Source organism: Chiloscyllium plagiosum, unplaced genomic scaffold (assembly GCF_037043375.1).
Source record: "Chiloscyllium plagiosum isolate Xiang-an unplaced genomic scaffold, Cpla_swu_hap1 HiC_scaffold_17, whole genome shotgun sequence".
NCBI classification, from domain to species: Eukaryota; Metazoa; Chordata; class Chondrichthyes; order Orectolobiformes; family Hemiscylliidae; genus Chiloscyllium; species Chiloscyllium plagiosum.
This window is the reverse complement of record NW_028270155.1, coordinates 77,910,927-77,934,636: the sequence shown is the minus strand read 5'-3', so window position 1 is coordinate 77,934,636 and position 23,710 is coordinate 77,910,927. Positions and strand designations below refer to the sequence as shown.

Sequence of the window (23,710 nt, the reverse complement as noted above, 5' to 3'; positions counted from 1 at the left end):
TTTCCAACGCCCCTCCCCCAAGTCCCTCCTCCCTACCTTTTATCTTAGCCTGCTGGACACACTTTCCTCATTCCTGAAGAAGGGCTTATGCCCGAAATGTCGATTCTCCTGTTCCCTGGATGCTGTCTGACCTGCTGCGCTTTTCCAGCAACACATTTTCAGCTCTGATCTCCAGCATCTGCAGTCCTTACTTTCTCCTCCTAACTAGACTGCATCAACTTTCCTTTGATGGTCATGTGAAGAACCTTATCACCTAACTTCAGTCTTCCTGTTACCAAAACATATCTTTAATGACAATGAGTCTGCTCACTCGATCTCACTGTGACCCTGGTTTGGAAGGACCGCCTTTAATGTTCTGATCGCTTTGGAGTGACATTGAGGTGAACGCTGCTCCATAATATTCAGGTCTCAAGAGCAATTCATTGTCTCTGTGTGCTTCCTGGCAGCAAGTGATATTTTTCTCTTGTAAATGATGTTTCCAGTCAGTGTTCTTCAGTACATATGGGTTGGAGGAACTATCAGCACAGGTATTGTCTACTGCTCCTTCACCCAGGTTCCTGCTCCTCTCAGTCAGTTTTTATAATTAGTCTTATTCGTTGACTTTCAAGTTATATGTATAACTGTTTCCCTACAGCTGCTGTTAACGCTCATTTCCAAGTCTTCCAGGCTCCTATGAGCACGAACGCCCGAGTAGGTTCAAACGTTAACTACTATTGTACATTTCCCAGTTTTCAAAACAACTCCGATGTCAAGGCTTATTGGTGGCAACTTGGTGAAAATACATTTCTGCAAACAAACAGCAGGAAGGTATTTCTCCTGTTTAAACAAGGAGGCGGCTCCTTGCATCTCCTGAACGTTAGTGCACACAATTCCAGGGTACACATCTGCTGAGGGAAAACCCTGGGAAACAGCATTGTAAATGGAACTGGCTCAACGATGGAAGTATTTGGCAAGTGCTACTGGTTGAAGAGAGTAATTTGGAATATTTCATATATTAAAATTATTGCAGGTTAGTCTGAAGTTAATCTTCAACGTCCTGTACACTACTGGTTTTGAATTCACTATCAACTGTGCTAGGCGTTTTCTTCCCTGTTCGGATTAACTGATCGTAAAATATAATGGGTGTCAAACCTAAAATTTAAGAGAAGTTGTTACAATGACATCTGTATTGTTTAGTCATGGTAGCAAGAACCGATCTGCAATTTAATATGATCGGATTCATGCCAATGTTTTTTTTTAAGTGAAATGTTTGACAAACTAGCATGTTGTGGTTCTGTTCGCCGAGCTGGAAGTTTTTGTTGCAAACGTTTCGTCCCCTGGCTAGGCGACATCATCAGTGCTTGGGAGCCTCCTGCGAAGTGCTTCTTTGATGTTTCCTCCGGTGTTTATAGTGGTCTGTCCCTGCCGCTTCCGGTTGTCAGTTTCAGCTGTCCGCTGTAGTGGTTGGTATGTTGGGTCCAGGTCGATGTGTTTGTTGATGGAGTTTGTGGATGAATGCCATGCCTCTAGGAATTCCCTGGCTGTTCTCTGTCTGGCTTGCCCTATGATAGTAGTGTTGTCCCAGTCGAATTCATGTTGCTTGTTGTCTGCGTGTGTGGCTACTAGGGATAGCTGGTCGTGTCGTTTCGTGGCTAGTTGATGTTCATGTATGCGGATTGTTAGCTGTCTTCCTGTTTGTCCTATATAGTGTTTAGTGCAGTCCTTGCATGGTATTTTGTACACTACATTCATCTTGCTCATGTTGGGTATCGGGTCCTTCATTCTGGTGAGTTGTTGTCTGAGCGTGGCTGTTGGTTTGTGTGCCGTTATGAGTCTTAGGGGTCTCAGTAGTCTGGCAGTCAGTTCCGAGATGCTCCTGATGTATGGAAGTGTGGCTAATCCTTTTCGTTGTGGTATGTCCTCGTTCCGTGGTCTTTCTCTTAGGCATCTGTTGATGAAGTTGCGCGGGTATCCGTTTTTGGCGAATACCTTGTATAGGTGTTCCTCTTCTTCTTTTTGCAGTCCTGGTGTACTGCAGTGCGTTGTGGCCCTTTTGAATAGTGTCCTGATGCAGCTTCGTTTGTGTGTGTTGGGGTGGTTAATTTTATAGTTTAGGACTTGGTCTGTGTGTGTGGCTTTCCTGTATACTCTTGCAGTGAATTCTCCGTCTGGTGTTCTCTGTACCATCACGTCTAGGAATGGGAGTTGGCTATCCTTTTCTTCTTCTCTCGTGAATCAGATTCCTGTGAGTGTGGCGTTGATGATCCGGTGTGTTTTTTCTGTTTCCGTGTTTTTAGTGATTACAAACGTGTCATCGACATAGAGTTTGGGTTGAATTTGTGGTAGGACTGTTTGTTCTAACCTTTGCATAACTGCCTCTGCTATGAGTCCCGAGATTGGTGATCCCATGGGTGTTCCGTTGATTTGTTCATATATCAGGTTGTTGAATGTGAAGTGTGTTGTGAGGCACAAGTCCAGTAGTTTAAGTATGCCGTATTTGTTGATAGGTTCAGCGTCCTGTTTTCTGTTCTGTACGTCCAGTAGGTTGGCTATTGTGTCTCTGGCTAGGGTTTTGTCAATCGAAGTGAACAGTGCCGTCACGTTGAATGATATCATGGTTTCTTCTTTGTCTATGTGTATATTTCTGATGATGTCCAAGAATTCCTGTGTTGATTGTATAGAAGCACTAGAAGGCATACTCAGGAACAATGGACTGACAGAAGAGACACAACAAACCGTGAGACAAACTGTCGTACCTATGATAATAAGGAAAAGACAAACACATAAACTCAACACCAAGGAGAGGGAAGCACTGAAATCACTAAGAAATGATAAGAACATAATCATACTACCAGCAGATAAAGGCAGAATGACGGTCATCCTAGATAAATCTGATTACATCCAAAAAGCACAACAACTACTTGAAGATACCAACACCTACCAAAAGAGGGAGTTTGACCCCACCCCACAGCTCACCAATAGGATAAATAACACACTAAGGAATCTACAAAAAAACGGACAGATAACCAGAGCTGACCTACAAAGAATGAAACCGGAAAGCAACAACACCCCCAGATTCTATGGATTACCTAAAGTACACAAACCAGACATCCCACTCAGACCCATAGTATCACTACCAGGGACACCATCATACAAACTGGCCAAAGAACTACAACAGAAACTGAAACACCTGGTCAGCGGATCCAAACACTCTATACAATCAACACAGGAATTCTTGGACATCATCAGAAATATACACATAGACAAAGAAGAAACCATGATATCATTCGACGTGACGGCACTGTTCACTTCGATTGACAAAACCCTAGCCAGAGAAACAATAGCCAACCTACTGGACACACAGAGCAGAAAACAGGACGCTGAACCTATCAACAAATACGGCATACTTAAACTACTGGACTTGTGCCTCACAACACACTTCACATTCAACAACCAGATATACGAACAAATCAACGGAACACCCATGGGATCACCAATCTCGGGACTCATAGCAGAGGCAGTTATGCAAAGGTTAGAACAAACAGTCCTACCACAAATTCAACCCAAACTCTGGGTTAGATATGTCGATGACACGTTTGTAATCATTAAAAACACGGAAATAGAAAAAACACACCGGATCATCAACGCCACACTCACAGGAATCCGATTCATGAGAGAAGAAGAAAAGGATAGCCAACTCCCATTCCTAGACGTGATGGTACAGAGAACACCAGACGGAGAATTCACTACAAGAGTATACAGGAAAGCCACACACACAGACCAAGTCCTAAACTATGAAAGTAACCACCCCAACACACACAAACGAAGCTGCATCAGGACACTATTCAAAAGGGCCACAACACACTGCAGTACACCAGGACTGCAAAAAGAAGAAGAGGAACACCTATCCAAGGTATTCGCCAACAACGGATACCCACGCAACTTCATCAGCAGATGCCTAAGAGAAAGACCACGGAACGAGGACATACCACAACCAAAAGGACTAGCCACACTTCCATACATCAGGAGCATCTCGGAACTGACTGCCAGACTACTGAGACCCCTAAGACTCATAACGGCACACAAACCAACAGCCACGCTCAGACAACAACTCACCAGAACGAAGGACCCGATACCCAACATGAGCAAGACGAATGTAGTGTACAAAATACCATGCAAGGACTGCACTAAACACTATATAGGACAAACAGGAAGACAGCTAACAATCCGCATACATGAACATCAACTAGCCACGAAACGACACGACCAGCTATCCTTAGTAGCCACACACGCAGACAACAAGCAACATGAATTCGACTGGGACAACACTACTATCATAGGGCAAGCCAGACAGAGAACAGCCAGGGAATTCCTAGAGGCATGGCATTCATCCACAAACTCCATCAACAAACACATCGACCTGGACCCAATATACCAACCACTACAGCGGACAGCTGAAACTGACAACCGGAAGCAGCAGGGACAGACCACTATAAACAAGGAAACATCAAAGAAACGCTTCGCAGGAGGCTCCCAAGCACTGATGATGTCGCCTAGCCAGGGGACGAAACGTTTGCAACAAAAACTTCCAGCTCGGCGAACAGAACCACAACAACGAGCACCCGAGCTACAAATCTTCGCACAAACTTTGAACAAACTCGCATCGAATAAAATCTGTAATTGCTTATGCACACCTGATATTTAATTGTTAGTTTATTTGTTTAAAATACATAATTATTTATTATTTATTTAGAAAATAAAAGTTTTTTGGGAAAATGAATGGTAATATTTCAGAATTCAAGCCCTGTGAGGTACGAGATCATCTCCATCCTGAATACGAGTTTAAGTTCTTCCCAATTCATTATGCTCGCTGCTTTTTGCTTCGGCGTTGATACAACAATGAGAGGGTGGGGGGGGGGGGGGGGGGGGGGGGGGGGTTACGGAGAGGAAAGAAGATTTTTGCCAACATGCCGCACAGAAGGTTTCTGAATAACATTGCAGCCTTGTTAAGAGCAAGGTGCTGCCAGTGATAGAGGATCAGCTGATTTGCAGAAAGCAGAGATTTGGGATAAAAGGACCTGTTCCAAGATGGCAGCCAGTGACGAGTGGACCTTCGCACGAGCCATGTTTGAACCAAATCATTCATGTTTTATATTAACGATCTGGACAGAAGCATTGTTGTTAGATTTGCAGGTGACAAGAAGATATGTGGAGGGATAGGTAGTGTTGAGAAGCATGAAGGCAGCAGAAGGACTTGGATAGGCTAGAAGAATGGCAAAGTAAGAGAAATATAATTGGGAAATGCACTTTGCTAGGAAGAATAGACACATAGACTATTTTCTAAATGGGAAAACACTTCAGAAATCTGAAGCACAAAGGGACTTCAGTGTTCTCATTCAGCATTCTCTTCAGGTTAATATGCAGGTTCACTTGGGAATTAGATAGGCTCATGCAATATGAGCATTCATGACTCGAATACAAAAGAAGGGATGTGCTGCTGAGGTTATATAAGGCTCTGATCAGACTGCATTTGGAATATTGTTCACAGTTTTGGGCTCCACATCGAAGGAAGGATGTGATGGCATTGATGGGGTTCCAGAGGAGGTTTACAAGAATAATCCAAGTGATGCAGGAGCTATTGAAGATTCTGAGTTTGTACAAAAGGTGTTTAGAAGGATGATGGGGGATTTCATTAAAACTTACAGAATACTGAGCCGAGATGGAGTGGATTTGGAGAACTTCCATTAATAAGAGAGTAAAGGAGGGGGGGGGCGTACCCTCAGGGTGAAGGGATGACCGTTTCAAACTGAGATGAAGAGAACTTTCTTCGTAGGGTGATGAATCTGTGGGACTCGTTGCCACCGGAAGTTGTGGAGGCAAAGTCATTGAGTGTACTTAAGACAGAGTGACATAGGTTCATGAGTAGTAAGGGGGTCAAAGATTAACGGGAGAAGGTGGGGGAAATGGAGTTGAGAAATATATCAGAAATATGACCGAATGGCTGAGCAGACCAAATGGGCCAAATAGTCTGATACTGCTCCTTTAGTTTATACCCACCTCTGTTAGCAATTCCCACTTTGGAACAATTCATCTGCACTGTCAAAAAAGCACTGAAAATCTTCACAGTAAGTTAAAGTTATCAAAATAATCTTCAGTAGCCATGGTTTTTAAAAGTATATTGCAACCAATGTAATATTTAGGCAACAGCCTATTTGCGACTTTGCAATCCAATACATACTCTGTGTTAAACTGCAAACGTATGTGCTAATGCAGAGACATAGCTAATATTTTCAATAATGACAATGTTGTACGTTTCATACCATGAAATGTGAGATCCGTCCCTCTCCATAAATGCTACTGTATTGAAAACATTTGTTTTTAGCATTTCTCGTTTTATTTCAGATATCCAGCATCCACTAGATTTTCCTTTCTTATATTTTATATAGTATATTGTGCATTGTTCTGGAACACGCCTGGATGCTTTTCAATGAACCACCAGAGAGAACTAATGTTCCAGCAAATCCAGTTCTGGACCTGAAACATTCATTCTGCTTTCTCTCCACCGATGCTGCCAGATCTGCTGATTTACTCCAGCAATTTATATGTTTGTTGCAATTGTACAACAATATTCTTGATTCTTTTTCCACTGGGATACCTGCAAAATAACCTTTACCTAATGTAACGGTAAATGTGCTGTTACGTACCATTTCATGTGTCTTATTTTATAAGATATTACCTTCGAAATTTTCATTTATAACATTTTCTAATTTACACCAGATAATAGTGGGTGGCACGGTGGCATAAGTGGGCGGCACGGTGGCACAGTGGTTAGCACTGCTGCCTCACAGCGCCTGAGACCCGGGTTCAATTCCCGACTCAGGCGACTGTGTGGAGTTTGCACATTCTCCCCGTGTCTGCATGGGTTTCCTCCGGGTGCTCCGGTTTCCTCCCACAGTCCAAAGATGTGCAGGGTCAGGTGAATTGGCCATACTAAATTGCCCGTAGTGCTAGGTAAGGGGTAAATGTAGGGGTATCGATGGGTTTCGCTTCGGCGGGTCGGTGTGGACTTGTTGGGCCGAAGGGCCTGTTTCCACACTGTAATGTAATCTAATCTAAAAAAAAATTTCACTTTTATGCTGCAATTGTTTGTCATTTTTGAATGAATTAAGTATTCATTCACCTGTAAAGAGGTTGACTGAAACAAAATTTTTTATACAAGAAAATATTAAGCATTTCATTTTAAGCCCCGTTGTTTTATGGTAAAATGTTTGCTATGCATTGACAGATTTACGTCTGTCCAATTTCACCATAATTTAATGTTGAATATGCGTATGCAGCAACATGGATGAACTGTATTAATGTATGTTTTTAAAAATGGAGACTATTTACCACTTTAGTATGTTATTCTGATGATAAGTTGAAACTTTATTGCTGGAACAGCACAGCAGGTCAGGCAGCATCCAGGGAACAGGAGATTCGACGTTTCGGGCACAGGCCCTTCTGATGATAAACCTATTCAAATTAGGCTATTATGTGAAAGCAATTAAATGCCTCTTTCGGAGGTTGGAACAGTGCTGTTCCCAATCCAATAAAATAAAAATAATGCAACACAATCATTTCAGTCAATTTATTCCAATGTAAAATAAATCTTCAAAAGTTTTTTTTGGAACTCACAAAAAAGTAGAATTACCTTTTAACGATATGGTGAAGAAAATGCTGTTGTAACTATTATATACCAAAAACACTAATTGCATCATATTGAAATATACCTAATATAGGCATCTTCATCATTACTTTTTACATTCACATTGTGCACTTTCCAGCAGAATGCATCTAAATAACACTCAGGAGCAGGGACTCTGCTTCCTTCCCTGCCCCCAGCCTTTACCACTTAGCATTAGTCAAAGCGAAATGGGTCTGGGTGGGTTATTCTTTGGAGGGTCAGTGTGAACTTATTGTGCCGAAAGGTCTGTTTCCACACTGTAGGGAATCTAATCTAAAAAAAGGACAAATTTCCATTCAAGACCAAATAACCTAAATGTTAAATCTTACTTGTTTGCCTTTTTTTCCTACAGTTTCCCCATCTGCGCTGCAGATTCTCTCCAGAGTATCTCCAAACTCCTCTCTTCTGGACATCGTGTGTGAAACAAATGACTTTTATCCAGAGGCGATCATTCTCAAATGGTACAAAGATGGAATTGAAATCACAATCCACTCAGAGACAAACAAAGAACTGAACATAAATGGGTTTTTACAAGTTTTCCAACCTTTTGAAGTCCGTCCAGAGTTTATACTTGTTTATACTTGTCAAGTATCTCATGTCACCCTCCAATGTCCAGCTAATGTGACATTTATTGATCCAATTTCTCACCAAGGTACATTGCTTCACAGATATTACCAAACTGAGAGTTTTAAATTATATCATTAACATTAGGAGACTTGCTGGCATAGTGGTAAATAGTATTGGAACTTCAGCGTAATTCTCAAGCGTCCTGAATGACTAAAGAACACCCGCTTGCTGATAATGTCATCTTTACACCACCTAAAATAACGATCACCGGAATTGGTGGAGGAAACTCAGCAGATCGGGCAGCATTTGTGGAGAGAAATTGAGTTATCAGTTCAAGTCAGAACTGAAGTCATGCTGGAACTCCAAATGGTTACTCTGTTTCTCTCTCCACAGATACGGCCAGACCTGCTGAGATTCTCCAGCATTCTCCGTCATCATCCTCAGTAATATACTTTAATTCGATCGTTCAAGGAATTTCCCATTTACTGCACTTAAAATCACCATTTTATAATGAAAATTTAATATCTCTCTTCTGCGTTGTTCGACCAAAAGTTGAAGAAGCTAAAGTTTCTAGTCACGTGCGATCGTAAATCCTGAAACTATCTAATCGTTATTGTCTTGTTTCTTTTCCAGTTTTCTTGAATCCATACGCTATGGTTGTTCGGTGTGTACTGATTGTACTGGTCCTTCTGATCATCACTTGGATCCTTTTTCTTGCTTCCAGTCCTTTGAAAGATAAACCATTCATTCTTGACCAACGGGTCTGAGCTTAATTAAGGACAGGGCAAAGACAAACCAGAATCACAAAGGAATTTCAAGAATCACTGAAATTTCCAAAAGGCCACAGATGGACACTCAGTGTTGGTTTTGCCAACAATGAATAAACAAGTTTGAGCTATAGGGTGATGCTGACTAGCATGGAACCCTTTTCCCTCCAGACTCAGTGGCTAAGGGTTTACAAAATCAATAGGGGCATGCATAGGGTGAATAGCCAAGGCCTTTTTCTCAGGGTGGGAGAATCGAAATCCAGAGGGCATGCATTTAAGGTGAGAGGAGAAAGATTTAAAAGAAATCTGAGGGGTAACTTTTTAATTCAGAGAGTGATGCATGTATAGAATGAGCTGCCAAAGGAGGTAATGAGGCAGGTACAGTTGCAATATTTAAAAGGCGTTTGGAAGGGTACAAGAATAGGAAGGGCTTGGGGAGATAGTGTCAAATGCCGGCACATGGAACTAGATCAGTTTAGGATACCTGGTCAATGTGGACGAGTTGAACCAAAGAGTCTGTTTCCGTGATGTATAACTCTATGGCTGTATAAATATTAGAGACTGTTTATTATGCTCTGTGTGATCACATCTTCCATTATATTCAGTAAATAGGACATTATCAGGAACTACGGAGATGCTTACTGCTTCTGCTCTCTAACTGCAGAGCTTAAAATAACTAGAGCTCTCGGTGGCAGTGGAAACCACTGTCACCATTTTAATGGATAGATTTGGAAAGAGGATGTTTCAACTTGTGGTGAGGGGTCTGGCGCATGATGCATGCTAACTGTTCACCATTCCCTCTCTGATCACCAGGCATTGCCATCAGTAGAGATTTGGAGATGACCACAGCCCCCAATAGAATATCGCAACAGTGAATTTGGCTGGGCCTCACTACTTCACTGGGATTTCCAATTTTATTGGTGTGTAAGAGTGCAGACATCACCCCACCAGCATCCTTTGTTTTTCATAGATCCCCGAATGGGGCAGCACAGTTAGATAAGGTGGTTAAAAGACAAATGAGATGTTTATCTTGTTTGGCAGATAGAGTAAATACACAAGCAGGAGATAATTCTACAACTATATGAGACATGGTTTAGGTCAAAGCTAATGTTTTATGTGCCGTTCTGATCAGCAAATTACATCATTGCTTCGGAGAGATTATAGATGATATTTGCAGGCATGTTGCCAGGTCATGATTATTGCTACTCTAAGGAAAGATTGGATAGGTCAACTGTCAGGAGGCACACATTTAATATGATTAGCAAAGAATTAAATGGGAAAGGACATGAGGAAAAAGTTCTTGCCTGGAGGGGTCTGGTTTTCTATAATTTACTGTTGACTTTGGTGGTTGAGGCAGAAACCCTCAACCATTATGTACTAGAAACAGGGTGGATGACTATTTTATTCAGCCCATACAGATATGGTGGGCTGAATGGTTTCTTCTGTGCCATAATGTACTCCGGTTTCTGAGGGATGCATTCTGTCAACCATTTTCAACATAAGTATAAAGGGATGCATTCTATTGACCCATTTCAAATGAGTGCTGTCTCTTTGTCATCTGAGCTGAGGTGATAAGGCCTCTCAGTTTCATCATGAAGCTGCTCTCAGCCAGTTCAACATAAAGCTGGAGGTGAAAAGTGACTGCAATATGCGCTCTGCACAGGAACCATATGATCATAAAATCATAGAAACTTACATAACAGCTGAAGCCATATAGCGAATTATATCAGCACCATGCCAAGTTGACATCTAGTTTAATTCCACTTTCCAACGCTGGTCTCTACGCTGGGGTACAAACATTTTGTAAAATGTTGTGAAGATATCTTCCTCCAGGCGGAGGGTGCCCAATCCCCAAAACCCTCTGAATGAAAACAATTCCCATCCAAACTGCTTACCCTGAATCCATATTATTGGTCATGAACCCTTCAAACAAGGCAGATAATATATATCTATCAACACCTGGAAGATCCCTTATAATATCACTTGAATTACATCTTTCCCTAGCCTCCTCTGTCCAAGAGAAAGCAGACACAGATCTACTCAAACCTTCCTTTGTTTTCATTCACGGGATGTTGACATCACTGGCTGAGATAACACTTCCTTATTTGCCCTTGGAACTGAATGGATTTCTAGGACTATGTCAAAGGGCAGTTAATAATCAACCACATTGATATGAGTGACATGATTGCCAGATTAGATGAGGATGACAGATTTTAGATTAGATTAGATTAGATTAGATTAGATTACAGTGTGGAAACAGGTCCTTCGGCCCAACAAGTCCACACCGACCCGCCGAAGCGAAACCCACCCATACCCCTACATTTACCCCTTACCTAACACTACAGGCAATTTAGTATGGCCAATTCACCTAACCTGCACATCTTTGGACTGTGGGAGGAAACCGGAGCACCCGGAGGAAACCCACGCAGACACGGGGAGAACGTGCAAACTCCACACAGTCAGTCGCCTGAGTCGGGAATTGAACCCGGGTCTCTGGCGCTGCGAGGCAGCAGTGCTAACCACTGTGCCACCGTGCCGCCCACTTCTTCCCCAAAAGAACATTAGTGAACCAGCTGAGTTTTTATCCCAATTGTCAATGGTGATATGGTTGCCTTTGTACTAGTTTTTTTTAAAAAACTTCCAAATTAGATTTGAATTTAGAATTCACCATCTCTCATTATGGGATTAACACCAATATGTCTAGATTGTCCGATTTGGATTCTGGATTAGCATGACACCACCACCTTCCTCATGACTTAAATTTTCAGGCAATAGCCTGGCAAATCTCATCTTTATCCACTCTAAAACAATTGCATTGTTCCTATGGAGCTAAAACACGAACCAATCGTTTTTACATTTCTAGCAAAACCTCCCACCTCTTTCTTATAAACAATGCCTCAACAATGACTCAGATGGTTTGAATATTTTCATATTGTTGCTAACAGTACACATTTAAGTGATTAGATTGTATTTTAGAATGTGAGAATTCATATTTTTAGTTGGATTTTGAAAATCTACTGATTTTTATTTAATCTACATACAGTACACATCATTGGACAGAAAACTGAATTAGGGAACCAAACACAGGACATACTGTAAAGACGGTTTTGGAATATATCAACAGTTGGACTAAAAGACTGTGTCGCTTTGACTATGCGGGTGCAGTGACTATTGACATGTTGAAGTGCCAATTAAGCCGTTCATCTAATATGACCACTAATTTTTATCAAATAGTTTATAGCAAACTTTGGCTTGTGAGGAAACAGAAATAGTGAAATGCTTTGCACTCTTGTTATCTGGAGAAAAATAAATCCTGTCCACTTGTCTGCATGGTCTTCATTTTGAAAATATTCAAAACAGGAAATTTATAAGCATTTGTTCAACACGTGATACTGTAGAGATTAGTTTATGTACAATGGTAATTCTAGATGGTTTAAAAATGGTTGGCATTTAATTTCATATGTAAGCATATTGGTATGTGGATGGTAAATTTAGTTTTATGACAGGATAATTAATTGCTGAAAGGTATATGTGTTAGAAATGTTTAATTGATTCACACTATGTAACAAAATGCTTCAAATGTTTATCATAGATCAATATTATCAAATAGAATCAAATCTTAAACAGGTATAAATGGAATGTTTGTTATCCATCACATAGTCACAGCCATAGCCACAAGCTTTTTGTTGGTGTATTTAATGGCCTGGAAGGAATAATCGATGAATATGTGGATTATCAAAGTTACAAAAGAAGTGTCAATTGAAATTTCATTTCATAAATGCCTGAAGTGTTGGGAGCAACATTGGACTGCTGGGATCAAAGCAGCATATTCTCCAGGAGATGTATCCATGAAGCTGGGAATGAGAAAACTGTAACTAATTCAATAGAATCAAATTTTGTGATTTTATCTAGGAATGTTTCTGGAGTTAATTAACTAATCCAATGTCATTAGGCACTCTTTATCAAAAAACAATTGGGATATGAAAATATTACAGACCATTCAGTTGGGCACTTTTACTTCAATAGCACATGTCTAAGATATGGCTGATCGAGATGATGCACAATCCCTTATTGAGAACTGACTCTCTGCCTGCCTTTATTAGGAAATCTGACATTATTATAAAGACTATTAACTGCGGTAAAACCTCAGAAGTTACAGTATTCTGGAAAGAATCACAAAAGAAAAAATATCATAATAAAACCAGGTGAACACCCAACATTGACCTGGAATTGAGTTTAGACACCACAAAGCACTTACAGTTGGGTAACAAACATTGCAGTGACACCGATATCATATGCATGAATACATTTTTTAAAAGTGACAGTATAATCTCTGTTTGTATCAAGAAGATTTATTCCTAATGCAATAACTAGCTAAAGATATCATAACATTCTGGTAAAGCGTTCTGCAGCTTTTCTCCATGGAAATAATACTCTTTTCTTTGTTCTCCCTTCCAAAATGAACAATTTCACATTTACCTGCATTATACAGTACTCCATTAGCCACCTTTACTTTCCACCTATCTCTCAATATCTCTCTGAAAACTGTTTGTAAATTGCTTTTCCATCTATTTTTGTGCTTTCTGCAAATTTGGCTACAGTTCATTTGCTTTCTTCCTAAGGTTATTAATATATATTTAAACAGCACTCACCCCTGTAGAACCCTCATGAATAAGGTTGCCAACCTGAAAAAGAATTCCTTATCCCCCACTCACAGTTTCCTGCCCATTAGCTAAATCACTAGCTAATCACATGCAATAAAGTACATCCATCACCATGGGCACTGAATTGATAACAACCTTTTATGAGGTATCTTCTCGAATGCCTGCTGAAAGGCCTGCTGAAACTAATTCCCTTCTATCCACTCTGAATTGATTTCCTTTAATGAATCCATGCTGAATCTGCTTGGATAGATTATAATTTTCCAAACATGCTGCCAATACTTCTTTAATCATTCATTCCAGGCTCGGAGGGCTGAAGGGCCTGTTCCTGTGCTGTAATTTTCTTTGTTCTTTGTTCCAACATTATTCCAACAATAGATGTTCAGCCTATAGATACCAGTGTTTTGCCTCACTCCTTTTTTTGAAAATGGTGCCACATTTTCTGATACTCTGGTACTTCTCCAGCAATCAAGGATTTTTGGAAAATTACAACTAAAGTGGCTGATTTCAATGTAGCTACTACTTTTAAGATTCTCAGGCACACCGCATTAGCTCATTACTTTGACTAATACTACTTCTTAACTGGTTGTGATGGTACTTAATTCCTCCCGCATAGTCTTTAATGTTAATGGCACGATCTAGTATCTTTCAATGTACAGACTGGTGAAAAATATCTGTTCCAAATCCTCTGCCATTCCCTTATCCTCCATAACTGTATCACAGATTCATTTTCCAAGGGGCCCATGTTCACTTTGACCTTCTCGCTCTTCCTTTTTACAAATTGAAAGAAACTCTTTTTTTCAGTTTTTATAATTCTCATAGTTTGCCCTCAGATATTATTTTCTTCAATAGTCTTCCTTTGCTGAATTTTTACATTTATTCCAGTCTTTGTGACTATCATTGATTTTTCCTTCTTTATATGCTTTTTTCTTTCAACTTTCTACTCTCCTTAACGTCCTTGGAATGTATCCCTCTCTGAGAATCTTTCCACCTTATTATGTATATATTTTTGCTCAGAATCATGAATTGCCTCCTTCAATGTTTGCCATTGCTCGCCTACTATCATTCCTGATAATCTGTCTCCCACTTCAGTACAGTTAACTCTATCCTCACTTCTTTGTAAATCCCTTTATTTAAGTCAAACACAGTTGTTTCTGACACATGTTTCTTTCACTGAAACTAAATATTAAATTCTATCATGTCAGGATCACTACTTCCCAGGACATCTTTCACTTGGTGGTTATTCCAGGACAACCTGCTCCCCAGTTGTTCTCACGACATGTTGTTCTCAGAAATCATCCCCAATGCACCTTATTCTGAATGGGAACCCATTTTGATGCTCAAAAGTTGGCAAGACTCAGGTGTTCTATTGGGAAGGGAGACTGGAGGTTGGTGGCAGGGGAGAAGTCTCTAAGAACAATGGTGGCATAGGGTGGGAAACCTGAGAAAGTGACAGGGGATAATGTTGCTAAATTCATGGCATTTTTAAGGAAAACACACCAGCCTTCCCACTAGGATTTTATAGGACAGCATTCAGGCCTACAAGATCGGGATGCTACACCATGTCCACTAGGGGATACAATACTTTGTCAAGGCTCGATGGTGCTCAGAAAGGTTTGACTGGTGACCCCATTAAAACTCTATCTCAAATCATTATATTCTTTACTTGTGACCAGTGCCCACTTAGCCTTTCCAAATCATACTCGCAATCCAAACTTTCTAATGTATAGTTATGGCCAACTCTTTAACTTTTTACTTGTAAATAATTCGGGTCCCAACACCAATCCCTGAGGCACAGTCACTAATTGCCAGCCAGTATACCACTCATTTATCCCCACTCTTTGCTTCCTGTCAGTCAACCAATCCTTTATCCATGCTAATAGTTTATCCCTAACATCATGTATCCTTATCTTGTGCAGCAACCTTGTGTGTGGCACTTTTTCAAAGGCGTTTTGGAAATCTAGGTGCACTGCACCCAGAGAGTGCCCATTGTCTACCTTGCTCGTAATATCTTCATAGAATTCCAAAAGCATGACCTGCCCTTCATGAACTCATGCTGCATCTGCCCAATGGCACAATTTCTATCTAGCCTTAATATTTTTCTCCTTGATAATAGAGTCAAGCATCTTTCCCACTACAGAGGTTAAGCTAACTGATCTCTAAATCCCCATCTTTTTTCCACTATGCTTTTTAAATAGTGGCATCACATTTGCTATTTTCCAAGTAACTGGGACAGCCCCAGACTCCAGTGAATTTTGGAAAATTACCACCAAATTACTACTTGCTATTTCTACCACCATCTCTTTTAGTACCCTGGATACATTCCACTTGGGCCAGGAGACTTATCAATCTGCTGCTCCATTAGCTTGCACAATGCGAATGCTTCCATAATAATGATTGTTCACAGGTTCTCACCTACCTTCGTCGCTTTGTCAATTACTAGCATGTTATTCACGTCTTTCACTGTGATACAAAATACCTGTTCAATGCCTCAGCCATTTCATCATACCCCATAACTAAATACCCCTTCTCATCTTTGAAAGGGCCATGTTTCCTTTAGCCACTCTTCTTCATTTTATATAATTTTAGAAACTTTTGCGATCTGTCTTTATGTTCTGTGCAAGTTTGTCTCATGTTCTATCTTACTTTATAGCTCCTTTTGTGGTTTTCTGTTGACCTTTAAAGTTTTCCCAATCTTCTACTTTCATGCTGTTTTTGGCCACTTTGCATGCTTTCTCTTACAATTTGATAGCCTGCCTTATTTCCTTAGACACCCACGGCAGATTTCCCTTTTTCTTACAGTCCTTCCTTTTCATTGGAATATACCTTTGCTGAGCAAAGCAAAATTGCTTTGAAAGTCCTCCACTGCTCGTCAACTCTCCCACCATAAAATCTTTGTTTCCAATCTACTTATGCAAGAGCTCCCTTATTCTTTTGTAGTCCCTCTTGTTCAAGCATAGGTCCCTGGTATCGGATTTAATCTTCACACTCTCCATCTGTATTCTAAATTTAACCAAACTGTGATCATTCCTTCCAAGAGGATCCCTAGCAATGAGGTCATTAATTATTCCTATCTCATTACATAGGACCAGATGTACAATGGCTTGCTCCCTTGTTGATTCCTTTGCATACTGTACAAGATTACTGTCATGGATACAGGTTCGATATTCTATGTTCTACTTGTTCCCTGTGTCGATGAGGAAAAGGGCTGCAGAGAGGATGAGCCAGCTCATGGAGCAGAAGGCCATTCAAGGGAGGGGAGCAAAAAGACAAGTGATAGTTACAGGGGTTCTATAATTAGGGGGATGGATAGTATCCTTTGCAAGCCGGATTGGGAGTCCCGCATAGTGTGTTGCTTGCCCAATACCAGGGTGTAGGACATCTCTGACTGGCTTGAAAGGATATTGGAGCAGGATTCCGTTATTGTAGTCCACGTTGGGATGAACAACAGAGGCAAGGCTAGGATGGAGAACCTGTTCAGGATTATCAAGCACTAGAAATGAAATTAAGGATCAGGTCCTTGAGTGTCATAATCTCTGCATTAATGCCTGAGATACGTGCAAATTGGCTTTGAGTCAGAGAGATGTACAACATGTACACCCGTTGGTCCAACTCGTCCATGACAACCAGGTATCCCAACCCAATCTAGTCCCATCTGCTTAGGACCTTACCATTAAGTGTATGAGTCCTGCTAAGATTTGCTTTCCCAAAATGCAGCACCTCGCATTTATCTAAATTAAACTCAATTTGCCACTCCTCAGCCCATTGGCCCATCTGTTCAAGATCACATTGTAATCTGAGGCAACCTTCTTCACTGTCCACTACACCTCCATCTGCAAACTTACTAACTATACCTCTTATGCTCACATCCAAATCATTTATGTAAATGACGAAAAGTAATGGACCCAGCACCGATCCTTGCAGCACTCCACCGGTCACAGGACTCCAGTCTGAAAAACAACCCTCCACCAACACGGTCTGTCTTCTGTCCCTGATATTAATACTATTCTAAATCTAAAGATTACTAAGATTACTCCATTTCTTTCAGCACTTTTCTCGGTATTCCATCATGCAGAAAACAAGTTGAAAGATTTCTAGATAGCACTATATGAACGACATGAAAGAATGGTTCTCACACACAATCAAGTTTATACATTTCCCTCCCAAACAAAACAAGGATTTTTTTTCACACTAGACCCATTTTCATGCATTTTTCCACTTTGCTTTGATTGTTCATTGACTTGAACAATTAACCCTTAACAATTAACCCCTAATGGTCTGGTTTGGAGTTAGAATTTTTAAGCCCAGCACTACACCATTCCCCACAGATCTGACTAGACCACATTAACCATGACTGGGTCCTGCCGTTTCCAACTAAACCTTTTGAGAAAGGAAGCTCGGGGCTGTTTTGCATTTTTTACTCTCCTTATAACATGCCTTCTTAAATGTTTTGCCCATGTATTTTTCCTGAAAATGTGTTGCTGGAAAAGTGCAGCAGGTCAGGCAGCATCCAGGAAACAGGAGAATCGACGTTTCGGGCATAAGCCCTTCTTCAGGAAGGGCATCTGCAGACCTCACTTTCTCCCCATGTATTTTTCCACTCACCTCCAAGAATAACTCTAAAGTTCTCACCGTGTTCTTTCTCATTAAAATTAAGACCAGGTAATCAGCTGACTCTGCCCCTTCCCACCACCAGTCTGCCAATGCATACCTTCTCTAATTGTCTTTTGTCTGAGTCTTGATCCTACATCTTTCTGTACTTTATCTCTTCCTTCCATCATTTTATCACTGATGTAATTCTGACTTTGAGAAACACCATCTCTTCCCTTGATTCTATTCCCAACAAACTACTGAACAACAAATTCCCCTCCTGGCCCCCATGTTAGTTTATATTGTTAATGATTCTCTCTTTTCAAAAACTGTCTCCCTCTTTCGTAAATTTGCCACCATTACCCTTCTTAAAAAACCTCTTTGAACCACTTTACTTTAACATTACCAGTCCATCTCCATCTCCCATATCTTTCAAAATCCTTGAATGTGTTGTCACCTCCCCAAACCATACACATATATTATGAAACTCATGCTAAGTTGTAATATGGAAACTATACGTATGATGTCTGTAGACTTCTGCCTCAATCCAGATGGCTCTATAAACTTGAAAGAAATCAAGTTATGAATGAGTATGGCACATGGAATATAATATTTGAAAGTGGGAGGTTATCTACTTTGGGAGGAAGAAAAAATAAAGAATATTTCTAAAAGGGTAAGAGATATAAAATGCAGATGTAATAAGAGAACCTTAATATTCTCAAATAAGTTACTGAAGATTAAGATGCACATGAGCAAACAATTAGGAAGGAATGTAGTATGATAGTCTTTAGCACAAGTGGATTTGAGATAGAAGTAATGTAATTTTGCTTCAGTTGCGTAGAACATTGCTTGGAGTGCATTTGGTGTACTATGCAGCTTTGGTCCTGTTACTTAAGGAAGGATAAGTATTGAAATCAGGGGAATGCAAAGAAGATCCACCATACTTGTCCCCAGCATGGCAGGATGGTCCTACAAAGAGGGCCCCAAACTGTCCTTCCAGGTGAGTCAGAGGTTCACCTATCTCTCTTCCAACCTAGTTTACTGCATCAGATGCTCCCGATGTGGTCTACTCTACATCAGGGAGTCTGATCGTAAATGTAGGAAACGGTTCACTGAGCATCACAGCCGGGCTCACAGAGGCCTACCAGACCTCCCAGTCACCACTCATTTCAATTCCCCCAACCACTCCCTTTCCTACGTAATCATCCTTGACGTCCTCCATTGCCACAATGAATCAGACTGCAAATTGGGGGAACGACACCTCATCTTCCACCTGGGCAGCCAGCAGTCCAAAGGACTCAACATTGACTTTTCCAATTTCAAATAAGCTCCCTCCCCATCCCCCGACTCCCTTCCCAGACCCTCCCCATCCCTTCCATTGCTATTTGCCACCAACCATATTCATTCCTCCCATTGACCAACTAGGTTGTACCCTCTACCTGTCTTCATCTATCCCCAATTCGCCACCCTAGCCCCACCACCCCCTTTATCTGGAGTTCCCCCTTACATCCTGAAAAAGGGTTACAACTGAAACATGGACTTCTCCATCTCTTGATGCTGCCTGGCTTGATGTGTTCTTCTAGCATCCTGCCTGTCTATCTTGAATTCCAGCATTTGCAGGTTGTTTTTTTGTCTGTAAATTGGCAGACAGCCAATTTTGACTGTGTTAGGCCAGTTCTTTCAAAGGTTGACTGGCGACAGGTATTCACGAAAAAAGGATTGACTGGAAAATGAGAAGCATTTAAAAATTAGATAAACATTGTCCAGACACAGTATATTCCTGTTGGGATGAAGGGCACGGCTGGTAGGTGTAAGGAATACTGCATTACTAGAGAAAATGAGGTTTTGTTCAAGAAAAAGAAGGAACCATATGTCAGGGATAGACAGCAGGGTTTGAGTGAATCCCTAGAAGAGTATAAAGGCAGTAGAAGTATACTTAAGAGAGAAATCAGGAGGGCAAAAAGGGAACATGAGATAGCTTTGGAAAATAGGGTTAACAAAAATCCAAATGGATTCTACAAATACATTAAGGACAAAAGAGTAACTAGGGAGAGAATAGGGCCCCTAAAAGATCAGCAAGGGAGCCTGTCTGTGGAGCTGCAGAAGATGAGGAGATACTAAATGAGTACTTCACATCAATCTCTTTCGGCCTCCATGCTCCTAACCTACAGTATGATCATCTTTCTCGAGTGTCCATGTAGCTTTCAGCCTCGCAATGCATTGCAGTGACTCTAACTACTGTTCAAACCCCTAAACCTGGATCTCAAATTTTGTAGCTGTTGATACTTCCTGCTCATGTTGCCATCTGGGTTACTGGGAGTATCCATGAGTTCTCACATTACAAGTGACCAAGCTGCCCTGCCAAGATTTAAGCTTACTTCACTTATGGTCCCTAATTCTACATGGTCTTAGCTTACAATTTAAAGTCTCACAGCTATTGATAAATTTTACGAGAAATGATTAATCCAAATAATTCTTAACATGTTTTTCTGAGCACAATAAACCTTTTTTGAAGCACCTCACCCCCTTGGCAGGGCAGCAAATTATTTTGACATCTCATTTGAAATTTCACTTCTCCAAGAAGAACCATATCAAATTCTCCAATCTGTCTCAGTAATTAATCCTTGAAATATTAGACCTTCGGAAATATGATGAGGTGGAGGCCATTCAGCCCCTCGAGCCTGCTTTGTCATTCAAGGGGATTATAGCTGATCCAGCATTCCTCACGCACACTTTCCTGCCTTTTCCCTGTAACCCTTGATTCCCCGACTGATGAAGAATCTATCTATCTCAGCCTTAAATAAACAATAGGTCCCTTCCCCCACAGATATAATCACAAGTCTTTTCTGCACTTTGTCTAAGGCCTTCACATCCTTTCAAAAGAATGCCGATTAGAACTGAATACAATACTCCAACTGAGTCTGAACAAGGTTTTTTGCAGGTCTAACACATTTGGTCACTGGCACAAATTATAAATTGTTGATATCCATGTTTTGATCATGAGGAACATAATAGATAGGAGTAGAGTATTAGGCTTTTTGAGCCTGCTCTGCCATTCAGTAAGATCATGATTGATTCTTACAATACTCCATGATTTGCAGTTTGGTGATTTATAAACAATGTTTATTCAGTTCCAAAAAAATGGTAATTGAACTCAAATTTTAACTCTCTTTCTCTCTATAGATACTGCCAGACCTACTAGGTTTCTCCAGTACTTGCTTGTCTTATCATACCTGGAGTTTTTGATTCAAATCTTCAGCTTCTGCAGTATTTTGCTTTTATTTGAGTGTTTGTTTCTACTTTGTTTTCTGTCCTTTATCCAATCCTAAATTCATGATAATATATGAATTGTGATCCTACAATTACTAATTTTGTATCTTTTTTTGGGTGCTACCCTATCAAATAGATCTTAAACATCAAAATGCACTTCACTGATTTCTCCCTTTTTAACATTGTTTGTAGCATTTATCAAAAGAAACAAAAACAGATTTTCACGTGATATGCCCATACTAACTTTGCTCTGTCATGCTCTGATTTTCTCTCACTGCCCAGTGGCCAAATCCCTAACGCCATTTATCCTCCAGTTCTGAAATGGAATAGGTTGGGGAAAATGTCTCTGGAACAACAGGCTGCTTGTAACAGATTCACAAAAAAATAAGACTCTCATTTACTTTTGTAATCTGAGTGTCATTTTTAGGATGTTTTCATTTTTTTTTTGGCCAAACGGTTGTGCTGTTTTGTGGAAGGTAGAGGTTGAAAGTTGAATGTACATTTCAGACTTTGGGCAGATTGGCTCCTCTCCTTTGGGCCATGAAGCTAAATTCTGCTCAGCATGATAGATTGCCAGTTCCCTCACTTATTTGAAATGTGTTTGAATAGGTTCCAATGCCTGGAAGTTGACAGCTCAGAACCAGTCCATTTGACAGGACTGACTTTACATAATTACTAATTCAGGGTGCAGTCATACTACAAGCTCGCATCAGACTATATTAACTTTAGAGTAGTTCTCTGATGCAAAGCTTGGGAAAGACAAGTTTGACATCAAGACTCAAACTGAACATTCTGACCCAAATATGACTTTCAAGCAAAGCTGAATGAGATTCACTCCTTTAGGGAGCTTGCTCTCAGGTGGACCTTGATTCCGGATTTAAGTTTTGCTTATATCATAACTGCTGGTTCACACGGAGCCTACAGTATTGAGTAAGTAAAACCCTTGACTATTCCTCAAGAGTGGCTATTGTCAAGCTGTAGTAATGGAAACTTGTTTGAACCCTGTTAACAGTGTTGTGATTTTGTAGCCAATAACCAGAATGATGGTTCCTGATCCCTGCGGGGGGGGCGGGGTGTGTGCGTGTGCGTGTGTGTAGAAATACTGTGTGAAATGGAAATATTACAAACTGATCAACCTGTATCAGCACAGACTCGTGGATCTCAATCAGTTGGGAGACTTGGATGATGTCAGCATGCTTACAGTTTGTGAAATGCCTGAAATCAATGAGTGAAGTTGAGGCATCAATTTGTAGACCAGGACATGACAGAAATGTATATGATGTTACAGATGCAACAGAAATTTGGCACTCAGCATTTCAGCAAAGCCTTTGCAAAGGTGCCACATGGGACATTGATAAAGGAGGTAAAAGCACATAGGATCCAGGGTAACTTGGTAAATTGGTTCCAAACTTGGCTTGGTGGCAGGATGCAGAGGATGCTGGGAGAAGGCTGTTGGTGACTGGAGGTATCCAGTGGCATACCATAAGGATCAATGCTGGGTCCCCTATTGTCCGTGATGGATGTACATTATGGAAGGGAGATTGGGGCGGGGGGAGGGGGTTGAGGGAATGATAAGTTTGCAGATGACTCATAGATTGGCCAGATCGTTGACCACCTTCTTCCTCACTGTTTTTTGGAAATGGTGGTAACAGAGAACTACTCCAGTTGACATATTTCACATTCTATTGTAACTGCAAAGTGTGCTGGCAAACGTTTCAGACTTAGTACTTTGAATTGCCATTAAGATCATAAGAATTTTAAAATTGCACTTGCATTGAAAATTTACTTCATCATATCTTAGCTGTTCTTTCCACTGAGCCAACCTGTTAAAGATGGTGTAGAATCATGCAGTATAGAAGAGGCCCTTCAGCTCATTCTCCTGGTACAGCCAAAACAATGTTAAATCTGCACTAGTCCCATAACCTTGAATGTTATGACACTCAAGTGTTCATCCATGGACTTTTTAAAGGATGTGAAGTTACCTGACTCACCTACTCTCCCAGGAAGAAGGTGGGAGATTACCCAGCAGAACAATATAATTGGATAGGTCAGTTCAGCAGATCAAGGCAGGTGCAATTTAACCTTGATAATGGTCAGGTGATGCACCATTGAAGAAGAAACAAGACAAGGGAATACTTAATGAATGGCAGGAC

At 40.7% G+C, this 23,710-nt stretch overlaps 1 pseudogene; it reads left to right on the top strand.

Annotated features, from left to right (window-relative positions):
- Nucleotides 1–9,036, top strand: part of LOC148147418 (tyrosine-protein phosphatase non-receptor type substrate 1-like) — a 35,689-nt pseudogene extending 26,653 nt beyond the window's left edge.
- Nucleotides 9,037–23,710: the final 14,674 nt, after the last annotated feature.